Source organism: Triturus cristatus, chromosome 1_2, assembly GCF_964204655.1.
Source record: "Triturus cristatus chromosome 1_2, aTriCri1.1, whole genome shotgun sequence".
NCBI classification, from domain to species: Eukaryota; Metazoa; Chordata; class Amphibia; order Caudata; family Salamandridae; genus Triturus; species Triturus cristatus.
In genome coordinates, this window is record NC_140580.1 from 300,339,966 (window position 1) to 300,358,825 (window position 18,860).

General features: G+C 43.5%; 1 pseudogene; it reads left to right on the forward strand.

Moving 5' to 3' along the window:
- Nucleotides 1-855: 855 nt before the first annotated feature.
- Nucleotides 856-10,756, forward strand: LOC146867215 (uncharacterized; annotated as a pseudogene).
- The last annotated feature ends 8,104 nt before the right edge of the window (nt 10,757-18,860 follow it).

The window sequence follows — 18,860 nt, forward strand, 5'->3', positions numbered from 1 at the left end:
GGCTGCGACTATCCCTGGCGCACTGTCGCATACCTCCTTAAGATGGGGGCATGGGGGTCACCAATCTCCACCTATATTACCTGGCCACGTGGCTCCTTGTGATCCACGACTGGTTTGTGGGCGGCTGGTCTGACCCGGCATACCAGGTGGAACTCCGGTCAATGGACTTCCCGCTGCTCCAAGCCTACCTGCATGGGGCTTCCATACCACGACACTTCACCCCGTCACTCGAACGATGTTCATGGCCTGGCGTGCGGCCCTACGCCACATACGCTGGGACGGGACACTCACCAGGCAGACGCCCTTGTGGAGTGGCGCCTGGCTGACGGAAACTTCGTCCCTTCAAGGCTTCAGTCGCTGGGACCACATCGGGATCTCGCTCCTCGGAGACGTTTGGGTAGGGGACCACATCAGATCGTTTGCGGATCTCCAACAACGTTACTCACTCCACTCCTCCCAATTTTATAAATATTTACAATTAAGGCATGCCCTAAGAATGCACATTCCGTCTCCCACCTCCTTCCCGGAATTCTGTCCCCTCGAGGCCCAAGTGAAGATGGGGAACCTGGGCAGAGGGGGGTATCGCGGATCTACCGTTCCCTCATCAACAATGTCCCCGCATCCCTTGACTTGCTGCGCGCCCGCTGGGATGGGTGGTTGTGTCCCCTAGAAAACGCTGATTAGAGGGGTGCCCTTATGGCTCCCAAGACCCTGACAGCCTCCTCCAAGCTGCGTCTGGTCCAACTCTATTATCTCCATGCGGCATACCTTACCCCAGCGCGCCTTTACAGGGCCCGTTTGCGGCCTTCTCCATCCTGCGCGCGTTGCAGTCACGCCCCTGCAGATTTCTACCACATGACCTGGCAGTGCCCCGTCCTGGAGCCATTTTGGGCGGGGGTGGAACTGGAACTCACGCAGACCCTGGGATGGGAGGTTCCTCACGACCCTGTGCGCCTGATCCTGGGTGTGTTTGACGGTCTTGATGGCTCCCGGGCCGATAAGCGCTTCCTGGGCACAGCGTTGGCGAAAAGGGATATAGCGGCACTCTGGTCCCAGGCCAAGCCACCGACTAGGCGGAAATGGAGAAGGGGAGTGGACTGGTGCGGTACCCAAGTAGAGGCCCTCTTCGAGGCCCGGGGCTGTCCCGAGCTTTTTGATATGGTATGGGGCAAGTGGTTCAACCTGCGGCCCGAGGGGGCGCAAATGCTTTTTGTCTAAGATTGATCGTAGGTGAATGTGTTCTTATTTTCTTTGCAAATACCTTACTGATCTATGTCCTTTTTCTTTCCTTTGGGTCTCTTCAATCATTGTGCATGATTTTACTGCCAGGGATGTTTCTTTGTAATTTGTTCTTGAAACCAATAAATTTGATCATGAAAACAAAGTATAAGGTAGAGTGGGTGTTATATTTCATATCGGTACCCTAATATAGGTCCAGGGAACATCGTACACTTTCCCTACATCAGCTCCCGTTATTTCATATGACAGAACCTTATAAGGACATCACTCCAAATAAGGACAGAATGCCTTATATGGACATCACGCCTTATAAGGGCTGCAGCCTTTTATGGACTAAACCTTTCACCTAGTTCCATGTCGATATTGCTAAGACGTCATCCTTAGCGCACATGAATAATTGATGAGCACACTCTCCAGGGGGTACACTTCACCTCTCCCATCGACGCACAAGGTTTAATCCCCAACGTCATCCTCATACTGAACAATGGGTAACACACGTACATAAGCTGTATAAATACAGCACCTCTTGCTATCAGAAAGCAGAAGGGAACCGAGACTTCGAGGCCGACACACTGACGAGAGACGCTGCGGCTCCGGGTTACCATCGCTCCAGCTGACAGTGGTCTGACGATCCCTTACAGGGTGTCCAGTTCAAGTCCAGGACAAAGTTCCTCACTCTCACTATTCAGGTATAGGGTTCCAACTAAAGCCTAGTGGGATTCTTGGCTCTTAGGCTCTTAGGCTTAGGCTCTATAGCACCTACTTACATGCTATGTACACTTAGGTACATCTAGTCAGGCATCTTAGGAGTACGCACTTTATTGTATAAATGAATTTCCTATTCCTGTATATGTTCATGACTAATTGAAAAATGGTAGAACAATACTATTTCTTTTTACTCACTGTACTTCTGGTACTATATCTCTACTACTGTGTTACAGTTGTAACAGCGCACTTATTTTACATGAGAAGAGCAACGGTACAATAAATTCTTACTGTAAAAACGCTCGACTGCTTCGTCTCTGTATCTCTCTGAGAACAAAACAAGCATGCACGAGTGACTGGGTGAAAAGTAGTATATTTTTTCCCCGGGTCTGAGGTTATTGTGTTCAGAGGTTGTCAAAAACGAATCTCTCTGATAGCAGGGGAGTCTAGTGGCACTGCCAGCTAGCTAATGCAAACCATAGGCCAACATATGCGGCGGGGTGCACGGAGTCAGTCTGCCACCAGACCCACAGTATATGTTATCCGTAAACAGCGTAGGTCCTGCATGACAGGGTACTATAGGACTACATTACAATGCCATTTGTCCACCTTTACCACAGACAGTCCAGGTGACCATCTGCAAGCAACAGAGCGCATTTTAGCCCCCATACTTCTGAGACGTTATCGAGAGCCCCCCAAACACATGAACTTACAGTCTACCCACTTCAATCATTAAGAAAGGTCACTGGTTACAACAATTATTCTGATTACATTTTATTATTGATTATATGATATGGGTTCTGATGTACACCAGATGGTTGTCTATGGAACGTAATTCGTCACAGATATCTGATGGCAGGATGTATTCAAGGAAAGATTATTGGAGCATTATTAATAATAAACTGCAGATGCTAGGATGGCGCCTCTGATGGCCACTGCTGTTGTAATATAATTATTTCCAGAGAACTGATTCAAAAATGGAATCTGTTATAGATTACTGGCGATATAACGCAGTTACAGATTACTAGAGCAAGAAAGAAGTTACTGACTACAGATGATAAAATAGAATCTGCATTATATTTCTGAAAAGCAGCGTGGGAACTTTGACATTTTAGGGAAGGTAGAATGTATTTATGCAGCCTAAGAATAGCCAGTAACTCAGTTTGTCAGAAAATATTATTGATGATTGGTTTTACAGTAACAAGATGGCACAGTAAATGCTCACCACCAACACCCGATGTGATCTGCAGGGCACCAGTTTGTCAGGACAAGGTCAACTCAGCATCCTATGCCTCTAAGGTTAGTACATTGAGAACCATAAAATTGATTGGAAAATGGGACTACTGGTTATTAACAGAGCTCGGAGATGCAGAAATACAAGATGAAGCACTTTAATGACAAGTTGTTAAAATTATTAGGAACAATGAGTGGGAAGCTATCTTCTCAGTGTAAATAACAAGAGCACTAAGCAAGAATGTAGGAGACAGCTAGCTCTCTAGAGTAGAGAGTGATACGTAAGTGAGAATGGACAATATGATCAAATGACACTAGTACTTGTATTTTCGGGTGATAATTTGTAAAGTAAAAATTGTTAGGGGGAAAAAGTCATTTTACTTAAGGATGGAATCATAAAGTATACTGGGTGGCAATTAGATGGCTAAATCGTCACAACCCCCATAAATAATTTGTTGACTGGTCAATGGTACTCACCACTAAAGGTGTCATCTAATTAGAGGTGACTTGTGAACTCGTAATATGGCTAGTGAAAAATATCTGGAAAAACTCAAGAACTAGGAGGTTTCAAGTTTGAAACAAAAACTTAGATATGTTACAAATGTAGAACCTCAAATAGCGCTTATATTTCTCCAGGTTAAGCTTAAATCTTTACCTATACAAACAAAGCCAGATTTGGTGGGCTAAAATCCTAAACTGGAAAATTGTGCAGGAATTCAAATTCTACTCCAAACCCCTGGCCCTTTCAGGGTCTAAAATGTCTACAAATGTCATAAACTTGTCTCTTAGACACAGAGCTTTCAGTTCTGAACATCCTGAGAACTAATTGGTACATTTGATGACATTACAAGTAACGTCACACAACAACTGTCATCAACAACAATATAATGACATATGTGAATTGATAAAAAATTAACAAGGAAAAATAACACTAGACTCCTTGACCACAAATTTCGCGGGGCTGCTCAGTGCATCCACATCAGCTGAGTTCATCAACTGACGGTATCTGTAGGCAGGGGCGGCCTTAGGCATGTGCAAGCTGTGCACCTGCACAGGGCCGCCAAACCCCAGGGGCCGCCTGGCCACGAGGAATCGGATACAATACATATTCGTGGCGGCCCCTGGCAGGGATTTGGCGGCCTCCGGCTTCCACGAACTTGCATTGCATTGCAAACACCCTGACCGTCACCCCCCCCCCCTTCCTGCACCTGTGTTCCTCGTTCCTGATTGGCAGTAAGTGGCGCCGGGGTGTTTCAATCTCACTAAGGCGGGTGTTGAGGCTGGCAGGCGTCGGAAGCTGAGGATAGAGTGATCTGCGCAGACTCAACCTCCTCAAACTGCTTCCCGCGTGCGGCGTGGCGTGTGTCAGTCTGCATTCTTTCTGGTGGTCGGACTCGGAACGTTACGACGCGTGCCTGGTGTTTCAATATCACCAAGGCGGGCGTTGCGGCTGGCAGACATCGGAAGCTGAGGATAGAGTGATCTGCTCAGACTCAACCTCCTCAAACTGCTTCCCGCGTGCGGCGTGGCGTGTGTCAGTCTGCATTCTGTCTGGTGGTCGGACTCGGAACGTTACGACGCGGACGCGTGCCATCTAGCTGTCACACATTGCCAAACTGTGGTAGGAAGGTGTGTCTTACAATTTTTTAAATACAAATAAAAAAAACATATTACGTGAAAAAGGGAAGAAAGGGAAGCATGATAGGTTTTTGTTAAACAGTAGGTAAACATGAGTAGTGCGTCACGTGCTGAGGTTGCGGAAATTCGTTTCTTTTGCAGTTTTCCTGGTGTGCCTGGGGTGAAAACGAACCCTTATTTACTACATCGCTGCCCGCGTATCCAGAGGACACAGGTGATCAGAAGTTACGACCACTTAAGAAAAGGGGTGTAAAGGGACAGGTGTGTCATCCTTTGATTCAAGAGGGGCCACCTTACCTCAGTTTTGATTCGGTTCACAAAGTCAAGTCTAGTACTTCGCCACTACATGGTGGTTCATTTGATTTAGGATTCTTAGAGGCGTGTATGTTTCCATTCCAGCCATATATCTCAAATGTGTAGGTTTTTCAGATGTCACCCCCTGGCACACAATGCATTATCTGGTGCATAATTTCCAGAATTTTTCTTTGGTTGTTGTGTAAATTCCTTATGTGTGTCGTCATCACTGCTGATGTCTGGTAGATTCTGCAATTGCCATGAGTCGTTGCTGTTTCTGCTTCCCTATACATGGTGCTTTGTTGTAATCATCTGCATTCCCGTGTAGAAGAGCGAATATCGAGGTATAGACGGTGGACCATAGTAAATGTCGTCTTACATTTCTAGACTAAAAGGGCATCTGCATCGGAAGTACCGAGGTAAAAAAGGCTAAAACGTTCCCTTTATAGCAGGACATTATGACTTATGACTTTTCTCCGAACTCAGCAGGTTATTTGATTTTGGGACTTTTTTTATGAACATGTCATAAATATTGCATTTATTTTCCGCCTCCCACGCTTGTTCTTTATTTTCTCAAACGTTTTGTTGGGTGAAACTATCTGAAAATTGTTGCCAGTGGCAGTCTAATTAAAAAACATAAATGTGCCCTCGGTGCCTTTGTAAATAGCTACTGTAGGACATTTGAGGTTTCTAGCCAAAGCAGTAAAAGAAAATTACATTCAGTGCTACCTTTATAAACGTGCAGAAGTTGTTTTTCACCTGGAATAAGTAAAAAATAATTAAATGCAATCATTTGTTTGCCTTTGAAAAAGCATTACTGAAGTTGGACATGTATATAGTTTTTCTCCTCTGGTGAACGTAGAAAGTAGTTTAGCACTTAATTTTCCATTTTCACCACAGACGGACACGGACAGACTGCAGAGTCGAGAGTCGAGTCTCGAGACAGCTTCTCAGGAGGAGTCTGCACAGTGCACTGCACAGTTCACCAGGCAGCCCAGGTTAGGCCCAGGCGGGCATTAATTCATCAAAGACATTTTCGAATCGATTCCTGGACCCCTGAAACAAAATGCAGTTTCTGGGCCGATATAGATGTAGGAACAGAGTGATAAAGAGACAGACATGTTCGCGAGAGAGATTCAGTCAATTATGGTATATTGAGAGATGTGAGGTAGAGAGGTACAGAGAAAAAGTGGTGCTGTTCATCAGAGGTAGCGCCTTGATAGTTGAAGAGATGGTGAAATAGATCAATAAAGAAAGATTGTGAGAGAGTTTAGGTGGAGGAGGGAGCTGAAATAGAGGAGGTCCAGAGAGAGAGAGAGATGTATTTGTGGAAGAAATAGAGAAAAAGAGAGAAGAATTGATAGAGTAAAAAAGAGTAGAGGTAGTAAAAAGGGAGTAAGATAGAGAGTTGAAGGAAAGGGAACAGATGTATAGCAAGGGAAAGGTGAAGTGAAGAGGGTAGGTAGTGAACTAGTGGAGAGGCAAGTTGAGAGGTTAGGTAGTGAAAGAGTGCAGGTGAGAAAGCCGTGAAGTAGAGGGAGAAAACAAATAGAGTTGCGAGGAGTGGTGAGGTAGGGAAAGCTGAGAGACATAGGTAGGGTAGTAGAGACAGAGATGCAATAAAGATAAATAAAAGGTTGTGTGAGAAGAGAAGTAGATTGAGGGAAAATACAGGTAGGTCTTATGGAAAAAATAATGAGGTGTATAGAGGAATGAGGTAGAAAGAGTAGAGGTAGAGCAGAGGTCGAGAGTGATAATTATGGATGCAGGCACAGAAGCAAATAGAGACAGGCTAGGCCATGAAAAGGGTAGAAAAAGATGAAGTCGAGATATTGAGAGGTCAGGTAGACACATGTGAGATACATCGAGAGGGAGGTTCAAGGTACATGGAGAAGTAGAACTAGAGTCATGTTAAGAGAGGGTGAAGGTAGAAGTGAAGTAAGGAAATCCCATAGAAAGAGTATTTAAAAAAAAAAAAAATTGCCACCAACTGCCTGAGAGTGCTAGGGTTAAGGATAGATTGGGCAGGCCAGGCATGCACACCAAGAGGCAGATTTTCTTTATCGCAATGCAGCACAGCAACAAAAGTTACTGCACTGCACAAGGGTGAGAAAGCATCACAGAGCCGTATATATTAGATATGGCCTGCTGCTGCTCACTACTCGCTCATCACATTACTTATCCTGAACTGCGTCCTCAGGGCAGCAGTGGGCGTGGCAAACACAGGGAGGTCAAAATTACTATTCTAACTCCACGTTTTTCATTTGCCTGAATATCCTACAGTCATTTTTTGCATACGTGACCTATCAGAGTCCTAATTTCTTAAGGAAATATCCTTGGATTTGGTAATTTGTGGTTTTATGTTGGGAGGTTGAGTATATTTTTGTGTCTTGAAAATTGTGTTTAAGTCAACCTTTAAATCTTTGTTTTATTGAAGTTGTTGTGTTGGGGGAAAATTTACAGCTTGGGTATGTGGTCCATCACAAGACATCTGCCACAGGAGAATCCTGTCAAGAAAATAAAAATCGATACAAAAGGGGATGATGGACGGAGCGTTTGAGCAAATCAAACACTCACCCCCAGCCAATCGATCTGGGTTTAATCCATCACCATTCTTTAGCTCACTCCGCCACCCCAGTTCAGACATGGCCATATGCAAATCAGTCTGACCCTGTGCCTCATGGGAACAGTCCAGCCCGAACTGCCAAGCCATGTCTTCCCTGGACCGGAAACAAGCATCCTGGGACCGGTTTCCAGAAACCGGTCCTAGGACGCTTGATTCCGGTCCAGGGAAGACATGGCTTGGCAGTTCGGGCTGGACTGTTCCCATGAGGCACAGGGTCAAGGCTGATTTGCATATGGCCATGTCTGAACTGGGGTGGTGTGGTGAGCAAAAAAACAATGGATTTAGGCCCAGATCTCTGTACTGGGGTGAATGTATGACATTGTTCTGCATTCTGTCCATCAACTGTTGTTTTTGCAAGAAAATAAAAATGACACATCAAAATCTTTCAGCAGCCGCCACTGCTGATTGTCTTCTTTTTTCCCTACCCACTGCTAGCCTCGCCCGCTGCATTGCAAGCAAAATGAAGAGAATTCAAGTACACGAATCTTGTTATTCGAAACGAAAGAGAAAGGTGGCTCAGCAGGCTTTCGTAGCGTCACAGGAAAGAGCAATCCTGAACTTTATCACCCAAGGGAAACCTAAAGATGGAGAATCCTCTGGCCAGAGTACTGCTGATGCACTAGGTAAAACAGGCGCTGACGACCATAAAGAACAAAAAAATTATGATATCCATGAGCAGAATGATACTCATGAGCAGACCAATGAAAATGAACAAGGTGACTCTGAAATTGATACAAACATGCAGCAATTACCAACTCAGGATGAGGATTATTACAAAAGACTCTCAGACAGAGAAACTGAAACATCATTCATCGGTCCATCAACATCTGGCATTCTGGAGGAGGTTCAGAGTTTACAGACGGATGATGCTGGTATTGAAAAGGAAGCCAAAGAGCAAGACCATGTTACAGACCCGTGTTCTGAATATGATTTATGTGATTGGAGGGATCCTGCTTTGTGGCCGAACTCTCTTACGGACGCGCAACATGTTTTTCTTGTTGAAAGGGGACCCTCCAGAGACCCAGATTCTAAAACAAAGTATCCAAGTGATGAGCACTCAAAAAGTAAACGTCGTTTTTCTGTTACCATGTTCTCACGGAAATTAAGGAATGGTGAAATTATAGATAGGCGCTGGCTTGTCTATTCAAAAAACAATAATGCAGTATTCTGTTTTTGCTGTAAATAGTTTTCTGACGCAGGGATAAAATTTACTAATGATGGAAATGACGACTGGGCACACATGCACAGTTGTCTGTCTGATCATGAATCCTCTTCAAAACACATGCGTGCCGTCAGTGCCTGGGTTGAATTAGAAAGAAGGTTAAAACAAGGACAGGCAATAGATAAAGAACAGCAGAAGTTACTGCAAGTGGAAAGTGATCGTTGGGCCAAGGTGTTGGAAAGGATCATGTCCATTGTTCATTTTCTAGCAGAACGAAGTTTGGCTTTTCGTGGTAAAACTGATACTTTGTTCAAACACAACAATGGCAATTTTCTAGGTCTGGTTGAGCTGCTAGCCAAGTATGACCCATATATGCATGAGCAATGAGCATGTGCGTAGAGTTAAATGCGCTGAAATCCATGACCATTACTTGGGCAAGAATATTCAAAATAAAATAATTAATCTTATGGGAGCTTCAGTTTTGGACAACATTATTGCAAAAATACAAAAGAGTAAATATTTTTCTGTCATTTTGGATTGCACACCTGATGCAAGTCATCAGGAGCAAATGACGATGGTCCTTCGAATTGTGAACGTGGAAACGATGCCAGTTGAAATAAGTGAATTTTTCGTTGGATACTTGCCTGTTGAAAGCAGCACAGGTGCTGGTCTCACAGAAGCATGTTTGCAAAAACTGCAGGCATTGCAATTGCCATTTCAAAATTGCAGAGGTCAAGGGTATGATAATGGGTCAAATATGAGAGGCTGCAAGAGTGGTGTTCAGAAACGTTTACTTGACATGAATCCAAGAGCGTTCTATGTTCCATGCGGTTGCCATAGCTTGAATTTAGTACTTAGTGATATGGCAAAATCATCCACTCACGCTGTAACTCTTTTTGGAATCTTGCATCAAATTTACATACTGTTTTCTGACTCAAAAAACAGAGATGGAAAATACTCATTGAGCACGTTAAAGATCTGACAGTAAAGCCCATATCCGATGGGAATGCCGTATTGATAGCGTCAAGGCTGTCCGTTGCCAAGTGGCCGCCGTTTATGACGCCGTGGTTGAAGTATCAGAGGAAGCGAATGACCCAAAGGCCAGAACTGAGGCAGCCGGGTTGGCTAAGCAATTAAGGAGTTATGCATTTCTAGTATCACTGGTGATTTGGTATGACCTTTTGCAGCAAATAAATCTCGTTAGCAAAATCATGCAAAGTAAGGATATGCAACTTGACATTGCATTGAAATGCCTTGAAAAGACTGTCCAGTTTCTGGAAACGTATAAGGAGAGTGGTTTCAAATCTGCACAAGTTTCAGCTAAGGAGTTGGCGGAAGAACTGGAGATGAGCTCAGATGAAATAAGTTTTCCTGCATCTACAAGTTTGCGAAGAAGAACGATTAGGAGACAATTTCAATACGAGAGTCGTGATGAGGGAATCTTAGAACCAAAAGAGAAATATCGCATTGAGTTCTTCAACGTCTTGATGGATCAAGCAATTATGTCCATGACTGAAAGGTTCACTCAGATGAAACATCACTATGATTTCTTTGGATTCCTTCACGACTGGGGGAAAATTGCTAGCATGAACGATAATGAATTGATGAAAAGCTGTGCAGATTTAAGCATCGTGTTAACCGACAGTTCTGACTCAGATGTTGATCCCGGAGATTTACATACCGAGCTGCGAATGTTCTCCTCCTTGGTGCCAACTAATGCAACAGCTTTGGAAACGTTACAATTCATTTATGAAAACAAACTGAACACTGCAGTTCCAAATCTTGCAGTGGCTTTACGCATTGCGTTGACAATCCCAGTTACAGTGGCTTCAGGGGAAAGAACTTTTTCAAAAAATTGATTAAAAATTGTTTGAGGACATCAATGACTCAAGAGAGACTGAATCATTTGGCCCTGTTATCAATTGAACATGACATTGCTAGCTCTCTGGATTACAGACAGCTTATCAGGGAATTTGCAGCACAGAAGGCTCGCAAAGTTGACTTCCTCTCATAAAGAAGTACACAAGATGTTTTCCATGGTTTTAATCAGACTCGCTATGTTGCTACTCACTAAGTATGCAGAAATGAAAAAAACAGGTGGTAAGATAACGAAAGAAGGAAAATGGAAAAGTGGAAACAATATAGAGGAGATAGCAAACAGTAAAACACAAAAAGGTAAAAAAGTAAAAGAAAAAGTTAAAAAACATAACATAAAAAACAAACAAATAAAAAAAAAGCTGGGTATTGCTGCTACCTCCACGTGGTGCCTGGTGGAAACAGCGAAAGCTGGCAAAACGCAGCGGCAAATTTTGGCAAAAGTTAAACGCTTGTGTCACGGGGCGGCTATGCAGTGTCTGCAACGGACATGGCCATGCGTAAGACACCATATTCGATATGGTATCAATATTACTGTTTCCGGGCAAAGAGCCACAGATTCTTTCTCTGTGGGGGGGCTGTGGGTCTGGGCCCCCCCTGTCATGGCCCTGCAGCCGTCTGTGCCAGTCCCTCACATCGTGTGTCACAATGCCCTCCTCCTCCTAAATGTTATCGTTCTGAGACGAATTCGGAAGGGTAGGAGCAGCCGCAGGTACTGGTCATCTAACGCCTTTTCTGGACGTTTTATTAAAACACCTTCCTGAGCTCCGCCCCGCCCGGACCCCCTCTTCCGGGGCCCCCTACCTACGCTCCCTGCACAGGGCCACCATGAGCCTAGAGCCGCCCCTGCAGTAGGTAGAGGAGTTCAGTCCCGAAGCTACCATGGTGCCGCTCTGTATACGTAAATCAAACAGGGAGCACTGTTCCAGGGTCGGCGTATGCAAGGGGTCAACACCTAGTCCTCATAAATGGGAGGACAAAAAGAGGGAGGGAAACAGGGGAAAGAAAGAGAGGTGCCAGGTCAAGGGGTGGGAGAGACAAATTTTCTCTTGTTGCCCTCACACATCCCAAGGGATGTCATGCTTCATCATCGGGCAGTTGCTCCTCGTCGGGCCGGCGGTGCAATGCCCTACGGGTCCCCTGAAGGGTCTCTTTGACGGAGATCTTTTAGAGAGCTGCCGATGGGTGCATGCGGGTGTGTGGGTGACAGGTTGGGTGTGAGGGACAGTGCGTGCGTGCAGTGCAAATTAAAAATGCCTAAGGGTTGCCAAAAAGTTTTTAATGAAGAGGTACCCTTGGCAGAGTAAAAAAACCCGAAGGTTAGAGGTTACCAGCATGGGCGCAATGTGCCCGGGTAACTATGTTAAGGTCGACATGTTTCACGCCTGAAACGGTCTGAACGATCCTTGGCGTTTCTTCAGGACCAAATGTGTGAGTGGAGCGTGGTGAGTGCACGAATGTGTGCGTTATGAGTGGGGTAACATTAGCCCACTTGAAACTTAATAGGGGGGAAGGGAGGAAGCCTATAAGCTACTAGTCAGTGGCTCTCATCGATCCTAAGTAGATCTGTGCCCCCTCAAAATAATGACCTAAATACGGAGATATTGTTTCTCCATGAGCTAGTGGCGTGGGATGCCCGCACCTTCTTGGGGGATTTACTCGGGTGTCGGCGTAGATAGCTTACCCTGTCCGGACGCCTGCTCGTATACACCAGAGCCCTGAACAGAGCCAATGAGAACTCAAGTTCTAGCCCATTTCGCCTGATGTGAGAGCACAACTTGACCTCCAAAGGTGTAAGTCTAATTCTATGTCATGACTGGTGACGACCTTTATCCACCTCTTCCTTTACTGAACTTTAACAGCAGTCAGTAAAAATGTATTTAACACAAAAGTTAATTTCCCATAATCCATAGTAGATCATTACAGTCAACCAATCACCACCTACATATCCCCTCAAATATGAACTGCACCATCTTGACTGCCTCTTCTTTGTTGCTCAGAAGTCAAGATAGGTGCTGTTCATCTTGTGAACCCATGTTATGTCTTTATTGAGTTAAGTATGTATATTGACAAATATTCTGTGTTGATTATGTGGCATTTTATTGAGGCTGTTTGATGCAAGTCCCAATGGGGTGGACAACACTGGACTCATGCAGCGCCGGCTTGTGTGTGTGGACTTGCTTGCCCTGCAGTGACTCTTTTCATGTGTTGTGTGCTTTTTCTTTGTCAGATTCCCTCAATTATTCCCAGACCACATTGGTGGTCTAATACTCATTGATGGTGCCTTGGGGCTAGGCTCTGCTTGATAAGGCATTTCCGACAAGTGCAGCCCTTTTTATATGGCCACTGTTCCCACTGTGCAAAAAGTTTGAACTTCTTTAGAGCTCTATGCCCTGGCTTTGGGCTGCACAACACGAGCCAGACTAAGCAGAGGCTCATATCCTATATTTGGTCCCAAAATGTCAACTCTTCAATTGCCTAACTTGAAGTTAAATATAGATTTTGGCCAGTATTGTCCCTCGGATACACTGTTGTCCACATCAAAAGTTGTAATCATTTGACTTGGGTAACTCCCTTGAGCTGAAGACTTCTCCTTCGACGCCTAATACACATGTACTGGTTGTGCTTTCTTGGCTGCTTCCCCCTATTACTCGTTTTTTTTTTAATAAAAGATTTTATTAGAGTTTTGTGAAATGCATAAACAAAATAATACAAAAAGAATCCCTGAAGAGGGAATCTCAAAAATAGGCATAAAGCGCGATTGCATCAACTGAAGCATAGTATCTGGAGCTTGGCTGTATCAAGTCAGAGTCAGGAAGTAAAAAGAACAAGCATTTGCAACGCAATAGGTCTCGCATTTGTGAGAGTTAGAGATACTGGCGTTGTAAATGACCCATTTTTTTTATTTGCAGTGGATGTATGTGGTGTGGAGTAGAATTATGTGGGTAGGATTGGAATTATTAGTTGAGAAAGTGTGTGTGCTGGAATTGTGTGGTATTGAGAGGATTTGTGTAGGGGAATTATGTGGCATGGTGTGCAGTGGAATCGTTTGGTTTGTAATTAGGTGGTATTGAGTGCATTGGAATTATGTGGAGTGGTATTTGTGTAATAGAGTGGAATTATGTGGAATGGTATAATTTGTTCTGGTATGTGTACTTTAATTATGTGGCGTGCTGTTGAAGTTTGTGGCATGATGTGGCATGATGTGAAATTCTGTGGTGTGTATTGGACGTATGTGGTGCGTTGTGTAATTGTGTTGTTGAGTTGAATTATGTCGTTTATTGTTGAATTATGTGGTGTGGAATGGAAATGTGCAGAGTTGAATTGTGTGGCATGGAAGTGTGTGGCATTGAGTGAAATGATGCATTTATTTAAATATTGAGCCATACAATTCCATAGAAGTTACACCTCACAACGGTAGACGTTGTTTTAGATGTGGCCTAGCCCGTTCAAGTGGCATTCACATTTTGCTTGCATCCAACACATTAGGTCTGGTCTTGAGACTGCTCTTTACAACAGTAACCTAAGGATTTTATGAAGGTCACACCCTGCAGAGATGTTAATAAAAACATATCTGCAATGGCAGTTAATGCCAATTGCTTTTAGGACCTCAGCTTTGAAGGAAGTGACCCGATTAGGCCCACTTGGGTCACTCGCAACCACCTCTCAGCCTTCCACACAATGAAGAGTCGGTCAAACAGTAGAGAATACAAACCAAAGTGATTTATTAGTCATACACTCGAGCAGAGTCCAGTCTGACCAGCCTCCTTGGATTGCTTCAGAGGAGACTGACTTCAGACAACATGGTAAGGCGTAAAGTACATTTCCAACACTCCTAAAGACCCGCCCAAACTGGATTTTTCTAGTTGGGAGCTAATGAACAAAGGAGGTACAGAAGGATGAGTTACAATACTGGGACCGGGCACACTTTATCTTCTATTCAAGGTTACTCTGCCTGCCCTCACCGCTCTGAGCGGTGGGAGCAAGCTTATCTAGTCAGAAAAGTATGCTTCATTAAAACATTCTATTCATCTGCACAGCAAACTCAGCCTTGGAAAAATACACGTACAGAAGACACATTGGCAGCTGCTTCTGGATGACGCAGGGAAAGAGTGAGATAGAAACTAGTTTTGATCATTGCTCAAAAAGGTGGCTAAATACAAACTGGTGCAGCGGATGCTAACTTAAATTGTACAGTGCATAGGGAATTCGGCAAAAGCATTTTCCAATCCAAAAGCTTTATGCTGATAAGGTGAGTAGCTTAGACAGGGACAACCGCACTGGACAATTTATGAGATGTGAGCATCGTCCAGGATAGTCATCACCTTGGTAATGAGTAACAATTATCAAGTACAACCAATCTCATTTAGTGCATATTTGATAAAAGTGCTGCTTCAGCACGAGAATGTCTTTAATATGTTAATGGAAAAGTTGCGCCAACATCAGCTTAGCTGTGATTTGTGGATTGTGGAACATAATCAATATGTTTCTGCTGACAGAAGGCAAAGTGTTGTCGAATATATTCTGCTTTTTCTTTGGATTGTTTCTTGAATCTGCAGCTATGAACTGGAAAAGCTTTATGATGAGTCCTGTGTTAACAGTGGTAGCAGAAGAAGTGAGGCCACTGTATCTTTGTTGTTAGATTCATAAGATCAGTTCAAAATAGCTTTATTTTTTTACACTCTATGTATTGTAATTGTATTGTAATTGCATTTATATAGCGCTTAATACCCCTGACGAGGCATCTAAGTGCTTTTTCGGCAAGTAGCACGCTACTCCGGAACCCATAAAGGATTAGTGGTGAGTTAGTATAGTGAAATATGAAAGTAATTTGAGTGGTGGATATTAGTCAGTTATTTGGATTGAGAAGGATAGCAGAAGGATAGAAGAGGGAAAAAGGTTTGCATTTATATAGCGCTTGTTAACCCTGATGGGGTGTTGAAGCTCTTTGTTGGCGAGTAGCACGCTACTCCGGAACCCATAAAGGATTAGTGGTGAGTTAGTATAGTGAAATATGAAAGTAATTTGAGTGGTGGATATTAGTCAGTTATTTGGATTGAGAAGGATAGCAGAGGGATAGAAGAGGGAAAAAGGTTTGCATTTATATAGCGCTTGTTAACCCTGATGGGGTGTTGAAGCGCTTTGTTGGCGAGTAGCACGCTACTCCTGAACCCATAAAGGATTAGTGTTGAATTAGTATAGTGAAATATGAAAGTCTCTTGAGTGGTGGATATGTTAGTCAGTTATTTGGATTGATAAGGGGAGGGATAGAAGAGGGAAAAAGGTTTGGATTTATATAGCGTGTGTTACCCCTGATATAGCGCGTGTTATCCCTGATGGGTTGTTGAAGTGCTTTTTTGTCGAGTAGCACGCTCCCCTGAAACCCATAAATGATTATTGCCGAAAGTTAGTATAGTGAAATATGAAAGTAATTTGAGTGGTGGATGTGTTATTCAGCTATTTGGATAGAGAAGGGTAGCGAAGGAATAGGAGGGGGAAAAAAGTTAGCATTTATATCGTGCTTGCTACCCCTGATGAGGTGTTGAAGCTCTTTTTCGGTGAGTAGCACGCTACTCTGGAACCCATAAAGGATTAGTGATGAATTAGTATAGTGAAACATGAAATTTGAGAAGTGGACATGTTTGTAATTTTGATTGAATAGGATAGTGGAGGGATAGAAGAGTGAAGGATTTAGACTTTTTTTGTGAAGGTCATAGCAGTAGCAGGAGGCTTCGGCTGACTAAAAAGGGATGTGGGGGGAAGAGTCTGAGGGAAGAGTTTAGAAAGGCTTGTTTTGGGGGATTGGTGTAGTAAAAGAGGTGTTAGATGATGCGAGGAGGGGTAGAGTAGGGGAGAGTCTAGAAAGGGTTATTTTGGGGATCATAGTAGTGATATGAGGTTTGGGATGAAAGAGAGAGTGGATGTAGAGGATATGTTGATAGAGGTAGGGTGAGAAATAGGGTAGTGCAGTGGAAAGAGTAGTAGAAAGAGGCTTGGGATGAGTTGAAGAGTTGAGGTAGAGGATATATTGATAGAGGTATAGGGTGAGAAATAGGGTAGTGCATTGGATATGCTGAATTAGAAGAAAGTAATACATTTATAGATCCATAAGTACATGGAAAGTATATAGATGCATAAAGGAGGTAAGTATATGTAGATTAAATATATTGATAAAGGTATAGGATGAGAAATAAGGTAGTACATTCAGTATGCTTTTTAGGAGAAGATTAATACATATATATATATATATGGAAGTACATGGAAGGTATATAGATACATAAAGGAAGGAAGTACATGTAGATTAAAGATGCATTAGATAAAGTCTGGTTTTCAAGTGTTGTTGTACTTACACATTTTTTAAACCTGATTACTCTACATGTTTATACAAAGCAATACACATATATAGAGGGATATGCTGTATATTTCTGTTTGCCTATGGTGCTTATATAGGGAAGAGCCAATTCTTAAGTAGTTTTCTGAAGATAAGGTGGTTGTCCATGGATCTTATGTTGGGGGGTAAAGAGTTCCATGGGTTGGCTGCTTGAATAGAGAAGGATGTTCCACCCATGTTTTTTTTCTTGTATCTTGGGATTTTGAGGCGCGGGCCACTCTAGAGCTCAGGTTCCTTTTTTGAATGTGTTTGGTGATTTTATTCCTGATGAAGAGTGGTCCCATTCCATGTATCGCTTTGTGGGAGATACAAAGCAGCTTGAATGTGGATCGTCTGGCAACTGGTAACCAATGCAGGGCTTTCAAGTCAGGTGAGATGTGGTCTCGCAGTTTGATAGAGTTCTAAATCCGTTGTAGTCTTTTCATGGTCGTTAAAGCTGATCAGTGGTAGAGGCTATTGGGGTAATTGAGTTTGGGCAGAACAAGGCAGATGGAAGCTTGGACCTTGTGTGGAAATCCCAAATGGGGGAAGATTAGTGGCAGAGTTTTTATAGTGACAAAGCTTGATCTTACTAGTTTGTCCACTTGGGCATTCATCGATAGCTTGGAATCCATGGCCATTCCAAGGTTTCTTACTTCCTTTGATACTTTAGGTGGTGATCCCAGTTCTTCAGGCCAGGAGGCAAGTGGGTCATAATGTTTCCAATTGCCATACGTGAGTATTTCAGTTTTGGAAGCATTCAGTTTGAGATGGCTCCAAGTCATCCATTGATCCAGGGCTCTGAGACAACTGAAAATTGGCGAGTTTCCAATGTCTTTGGGGCATTCCAGTTGAAGGAGTATTTGTGTGTCATCTGCTATAGCACGTGAGGTGAAATTGATTGATCAGTACCGGTAATGACTTCATATAGATGTTGAAAAGCATGGGCGAGATGATAGAGCCTTGAGCGACCCCTGCTTTTGTGGAGTATGGTTTGGACCAGAAAGGTGGAGTATGGATGACATTAGTTCTGTTTCGAAGGTAGGACGCGATCCAGTCTAGAGCAATCCTCTCTATGCCGGCTTCGTAGAGTCTTTGTATCAGAGTGTCATGGTCAACCGTGTCAAAGGCACCCAAGAGGTCCAAGCGGAGTAGCGCATTTGTAATGGGTCTGTAGTTGTCGGGTTTCTTCAGTAAAGGGCGTATGTATGACTTTTTGAGTTCTTCCGGAAATATTCCGGTAGTTAAGGAATCGTTGATGATTCTTCTTGCTGGAGTGGCGGCAGAGGTTGTTAGAAGAATTGTCTTGAACGTTTGTGGTAGACACGGGTCAGAAGGGCTGCCGGCAGGCCTGCTTGCTTTGACCGGGTCCATTAATTAATCGTGTGAAATGTGTTCGAAGGAACGGAGAGGCTGGGTTAGAGTGTTCTTGAATTGTTGTTTTGTAAAAGGGTTAGTGCTGGTGCTTTGTCTCTATTTTAAGTAGGAGTTCAATGTGTCTGTTTTGTCCGTGTAATGATTTACCAGTTTGTCTGTGAAATCTTGAGTAACAGGATGAGTTCCTTCTAGGCAATTTGGTTTACGAAATTCATTGAGTATTTTATAGAATTCTTTATTTTTACATTTAGCATTTTGAATTCTGTCTGAATAGTACCTTTTCTTTGCTCTTTTGAAAGCTGACTTGTATAACCTGTTAATTTTCTGTAGGCGAAGTTTGT